Source organism: Sardina pilchardus, chromosome 10 (assembly GCF_963854185.1).
Source record: "Sardina pilchardus chromosome 10, fSarPil1.1, whole genome shotgun sequence".
Classification (NCBI taxonomy): domain Eukaryota; kingdom Metazoa; phylum Chordata; class Actinopteri; order Clupeiformes; family Clupeidae; genus Sardina; species Sardina pilchardus.
In genome coordinates this window covers 27,293,955-27,300,036 of record NC_085003.1, presented here as the reverse complement: position 1 = coordinate 27,300,036, position 6,082 = coordinate 27,293,955, and the positions used below count along the sequence as shown (strand labels likewise).

Below are 6,082 nucleotides of genomic sequence, written 5' to 3'. Positions count from 1 at the left end.
ATAGAAGCAATAGCATGCCGCCGGTGTTTAATGTGTATTGAGCAGAGAGCATTGTCACCTGGCGATCTGGCTATACATGCCTTACTTAATCAGTTTACATTTCTTCACGCGTTCTTGCCAAGGTGGCTCTTCTTTCAATCGGATCAAGTCTTAACAGCAGACGACAAGATTAGCCTAGTTAGAGCGCTCAACGCACGCAGGATTCGTGTGTTATTTCCTCCCCTGCGCGCGATTAATGTGGTCCATGCTTTGAGCTGTCACCGCCACGCGTCCCTGAGATCCCTCTCGGTCAACCGAGACGAGAGCGCAGTGGCGGAGTGTAGGAAACCTATTTCTCGACCTTCGTTTGCCTGGGGTAAGTTGAAAAACCTCCGTTGAGATAAATCAATTCAATACACCACAGACTAGAGATGTTGGAAGTGCAAAGTGTTAGATAAAATGTGTTTGAAGGCTAAAAAAAATATGTACATGCTTCTGAAGGTGTGTTTTGCATAATAACATGGCCTGTGTGGTGTCTGCCCTAATTAATGCTATGGGAAGATAGTGAAGGGAATAGATAGAAAACTGTGTGTGTGTGTGTGTGTGTGTGTGTGTGTGTGTGTGTGTGTGTGTGTGTGTGTGTGTGTGTGTGTGTGTGTGTGTGTGTGTGTGTGTGTGTGTGTGTGTGTGTGTGTGTGTGTGTGTGTGTGTGTGTGTGTGTGTGTGTGTGTGTGTGTGTCTCTCTCTCTCTCTCTTCCTCTCTCTGTGTATTGAAGAGAGAGACACACACACACACACACACACACACACACACACACACACACACACTTTCTCTCTCTGGAGTCTGTGCGTTGGAGAGAGAGAGAGAGGAGACAGCCAGGGACCAGGTCTGGTGGTCAGATTAAATGAGTCACTGTGGCACAGCAGGTGGACTCTCCTTCTAATGTCATCAAAGGTCACGCTGCCCCTAGACGTGTTCTGTCTAGCGGCAGCCTGTGTGGCCAAGATTGCGCGTTTCCTGGCCAAGGTCCTCCTAGAGGGGTATCTCTTGTGCCCAGGTATAGGGACGCTCAAATTGTGAGGGAAATTAGATTTCATTGTGACTGCTGAATTATTCACGGAGTCTAAATGTGACTCAGAAAATGCAATAACGGCTATAACGGAGGCAATACTGTTGGAACTCCAGGGCGCGCGAGGCTGCAAGTTAAGTTTGTTGAAATGAAGATGGATGGAGCTGAAGCTTAGCTCGTCCACCCTGTTGAAGCTCGCACACGCTACAGTATGTGCCAGGAAGCTCCATAGGGAAATCTCCTGATGAAGCACTCTTATTTGTTATCTCGGAGAGCTAACTACATTTAGCTAATGTTTTTTTTTTTTTCCAACGAGACTTCCTGGCACTGTCTGTGATAACAGATCATTTTCATTATCCCCGGGCATTAGGAGAAGGGTATCTGTTGTTACCGTAAGCCATGCAAAAGTTACAGGCACATTCATGGCCTCCCTCCAGTTGTTCTCATTAGCACAGTAATAACGAGAGATTGTGCACACATCTATTACCCCACCACCCCCTTCCAGCTTGGCACAAAGCCAATGAGCCATAGCTCAAATGAAGTCTCTACGAGTCACGCCTGATGGCGAGATGGCATCCAGGAGAGAGAGAGAGAGAGGGAGAGGGAGAGAGGAGAGGGAGAGCGCAAGAGAAAGTAAACACTGCAGACGGCTTGCCTCCTCATCCGTCGATGCACCATGCAGTCTCTGAAGTCCAGCAAGCCTCCCTACTCCAACACGTCTCGTCATCTCCATTCTCCACTCCTGCCAGTCTGTCTCCTCTCCAGCTAGCCTCTCAGCAGATGGCTGGGCCGCTGGTAAATAGGTTCTCCAGAGTGCAAAGAACTTACAAACTTTCAAAGTGAAACTAGACATTCAAGTACTCTCCTGTTAATGAGATGTTTGTACTTCAATCCATATCTGTGATTATATCGTTTGTAGCTCCAGAACAGCCGCAAAGCTATTTTAAAACAATGTCATTTGGTTCAGCCATGTACTGTACACTATCTCACATGACTCACTTACTGTAAATGTAGTGATGATGTTGTGACAGTCAGGTATGTATTTAAAGACAACATGTAAAAGCACTTAAAGTCATTGTGCTGAAGTTGACATCCTTTCACTTTGAATTGTTCATGTTTGTTTGTAAAGCCTACCTTTGAGGTTAGGAAAATAACTCGAAAAACATTTTCATTGAATTGTGACTACACCCGCCTTCAATCATGATGATGACTTTGTTGGTTTAAATAGTATTGATTTTGTTGTGTTGTGTTTTTACTGTCTTATTGGATTGTGGTTGCAGTTAGGGTTATTCATTATGGTATGCATATTCATTCTCAGTTTTAATATTTACATGTAGACTAAGTCGGTCACACACATGAAGTAGTATCAGACTGTATTATGACATGTATTAAGACTATCAGACCTCATCTCTGGAACCTGCATTGATGACTAGAACTGGAGTTATTCCTCTCTGGATGGTGGTAGACGTTTTTTTTTTTCCACGACAGAACCTTGTGAGATTTGTGATAATTGGCAGAGTGTGAAATTGGGAGAGCAGACAAATGACAAGAGACTTGGTCATTTGTTTTAAAATGACAAAATAAATAAGCGGAAATACGCCTTGGTTCTCCATTTGGCAGGCCTCTGCTTTTGAATGTGCCAACATTGATCGCTGCCGTTGCAGGTAATCCTTCCCTGTAATGGATTACTATACAATGTATAATGTAGAAACATTATGATCTTGGCTTTATATTTATTTCTCACAAGGAGGTTGATCGGTCCAAAATGTATTTTTTGTCATTTTGTCATCGCTTGTTATGTTATGGTGGCAAAGTTAATATGGTTTGAATAGCTTACTGCTTCAGCTCTGTTTTTTTTTTCTTTCTTTTTTTTTTCTGCACATCTGTTATATACAGTATGTTATCATTACCATTATGTATAGTTTCCACTACCTGTTGTCAAGGACAATCTGTTTTCTGCCTCAATTATCATTTGTACAGTTGTATATGTTTGTTTTTAGTTTTGTTGCTATGACGGTATGAGACACTGGCATCACACTCACAGACATTGATGGAAATCACAAAAGCTTCCTTACGCAGGTGTTCTGTTATGTCACACAATTGACATTTTCAGTCTCAAAGTGAAGTCTAAACAATAATGGCAACATCACAGTCTGTACTAACAGCACTTTCGGTGGCTTCCTGTAAACAACAAGCACATTCAATGACTTTCACATGAGCTTGAACTAAAATGTATTGTGTAGGACAGGGGTGTCTGACTCATATTAGGCAGTGGAGCGGATTTGTTGGAATAAAACCCCTTGGGGGCCGTCATTGTTTTGGTCATTCTCACAGTGATTATGCATGGGTATCAGACTATTTTATGGTGATTTACCACAACCACTTCTGAGCGAACAAGGCGTATACAGTAGGTTCATCATTTACTGTTGTCATATACTGCTCTTCTTTTAAAATGTTCCCTTCCTACATTTTTCCTAAACATTGGATGAAAACCTGTATGAAACCTGCTGGCTGGCCAGCTCTGGTCCCCAGTTTGAATCTTTGACACTCCTGGTGTAGGACATCACTTAGGACTAACATATTTACTTGGCGGAGGCTCTTCATCGCACTCTTGTGTGGAAGTGAAAGACAGGGAGAGTAGCTTGCATGTTGTCACGTCAAGGGTTGCAACTGTATGAGATGTCATGATAATGCTCTGAAAATATCATAGTTTTTATGGTATTTGTCTATTTGTCAGAGGTTGCCGGATTTAAAACACAGATTTAGCCGGGAGTCAGGATGTGGGAAATTACTTTCGTAGTGCAATTTAAAATGGTTAGGGATGGTTCTGGATGGTACTCTTAAAGCTCAATTTGCAGTTATTTCACGTCCATACCGATATTCAGCAAATTGTACACAGCATGATAATCATTCATGGACTTTAATTTCCATTCCACAATAGCGGTATATCACTGTAACCCTAGCATCAGAACCCTTACTTATACAATTTGAGTTGAGTGTCCTTGAACTTAAGGGTTAGATGATGATATATTCGTGTAGGCCTCTCTCAGCGTTTTTACAGTGACTGGAGATGGCAGAAGGCAGACACAGATCTGTTCCCCCGAAGGCAACAACAAAAGGAGTCTTTCAGTTCAAGTCTGAATGGCGTCTGATGATGTGGAATCAGGTCGAGAAAAGATCAGAGCACACCGAGTCGTCGTGAGTCGTTTTTTTATTATTATTATCAGAGGGACATGAAACACCGTATTCTGGTAAACACATCTTCAGATTGGAATCGAGTCGGCCCGAGAGTCAAAAGCTACGGAGTGTAATGGTTCTAACATATGTAATCACTATTCATTAAAAAGATTTCAATTGGGATTCCAGCAACCGTTAACAATCTCCCTTTGTACTTGGGGCGATGGCACTTGAATTAGGCCACCACTTTTCTCCATTTTAATTGGCACTTTACATGGAAAAGCTTATTATTCAGCTGTTGTTCAGACAAGGCTGAATGGGGAGATTGTAGTCAGAAAGCTTTTTCCCGTGTCTGTGTAATTGCCACTTTAAATGGTAACTGTGCTGATGTCTGATGTGTGGAAGTTACAAGACGGATTCGGGCAAACTCAGAAATGGCAGGTTCCCCTTCCCCCTTCCCCCTCCCCTCCCCTCCCCGCACACGTCTGCAGCCACATGCTTTTTGATCAGGTGGCGTAGTGGTCCTTCATCTCGCCCCCCTTTGGAGTACATGACCCCCGCACCCCCCCGCTCTCCCATTTCTGTAAGTGCGAAGCTCTCGGTTGGCAGTGGTGCCTTCGACGTGCCCACTCAGTGCCCACCTGTACCTGCTCTCTGCCAGCTTTTTAATGAGGCCAGTGATGATGTTCAGGCCTGCAGTTCGCCACCTGCTTTCGGCAGCTGGTTAGAGAGAGACGTCCCACGATGCTGTTCAGGCTCCTTACTCAGACGGGCATCGCGACCACCCCTCCATCATCACCCTCTTGGGGCGTCCAAGGAAATCATTCAAATTGGCCCTTGATGCTGTCAGAGCGTTGCTCTCAAGGCAGTTGTTATTATTTCGTATTTTTGTCACAAGAGAAATTAAATCGTGACAGCCGCCACCCGCCCAGTTTGGAAGTTCGATCGTTTCCAGATGTTCAACGTGCCATGGCATCCCTAGACAAATATAAAGTGCTCCAGGTTCATTGGGGCTTCGGTCGACGCGGTTCCTGATTTGTAGTTCCAAGCTTTTTGTATGTTGAATGTTCCAGCACGCATGCTTTACTGTGTGCAGACAATTCTGCTGACGTTTCACAGCGACTATTCTAAGCGAGATGAATGGTTGTGAAGAAGCTGGCTCTGCAAAATTTAAATTAGAGTGTTCGGAGACATTCCATTCCTCTTGTTCCCATGCGGAGTGTACGCTTTATCTGTCATGATGATTTCCTTCCCAGCGTTGCGTTTGAGCGTCCAGAGTTTCTTCTTCATCTCCTCCTCCATCTCAGTCTCGGTCTCTCTTGCGGCAGACCACAGGAAGAGCTCTTTTTGAAAAGTGAGCGTGGTAACTAGGCCTCCTTTTAGTTGAAGTAACCCCCCCCCACACACACACATACACCACCACCACCCCCTCCTTGGTAATAAGTGCAGCAGAGCTGAATGAGGCTGTATTATATGTGAGTCACACAGATTGGCTAATAAGCTCACTTTGCTCAAATTTGCTGCTCTCTCTGTGTGTGTGTGTGTGTGTGTGCGCGTGTGTGTGTGTGTGCGCGTGTACAGCTGTGTCAACCAAGAGTGTGTCCCACCTCGAATCCTCACAGAGGGCTTGCTCATAATAGCCATCACGAGCGCTCGTTTGATGAATAATTGTAAAGTATCACCTCACCATATGTTAAGTGTATTGGATGGCAGCAGGTAATTTGGAAAGATAAAGAGGGAGGGGGGAGGGGAGGAAGGAGAGGAGGAAGGGTGGTGGCAATGGCGGTGGCAGTTTGTACTTCTCAGGAACGTTATGTGCAGGATGTGGGGAAAGAAACGTGCCCAAACTTGAGTTT

At 44.5% G+C, this 6,082-nt stretch overlaps 1 protein-coding gene across 2 annotated transcripts in view; it reads left to right on the top strand.

Annotated features, from left to right (window-relative positions):
- furinb (furin (paired basic amino acid cleaving enzyme) b) overlaps positions 1-6,082 on the top strand; it is a 93,056-nt gene that overhangs the window by 929 nt on the left and 86,045 nt on the right. The window contains exon 1 of one of the 2 annotated variants that reach the window (XM_062547431.1): positions 21-355. The exons of the other annotated variant lie outside the window; for it this stretch is intronic. The gene's annotated coding sequence lies outside the window, so the exon portion shown is untranslated. Of the gene's footprint in view, positions 1-20; positions 356-6,082 lie in introns of those variants that run through there. 2 annotated transcript variants of the gene reach the window in all.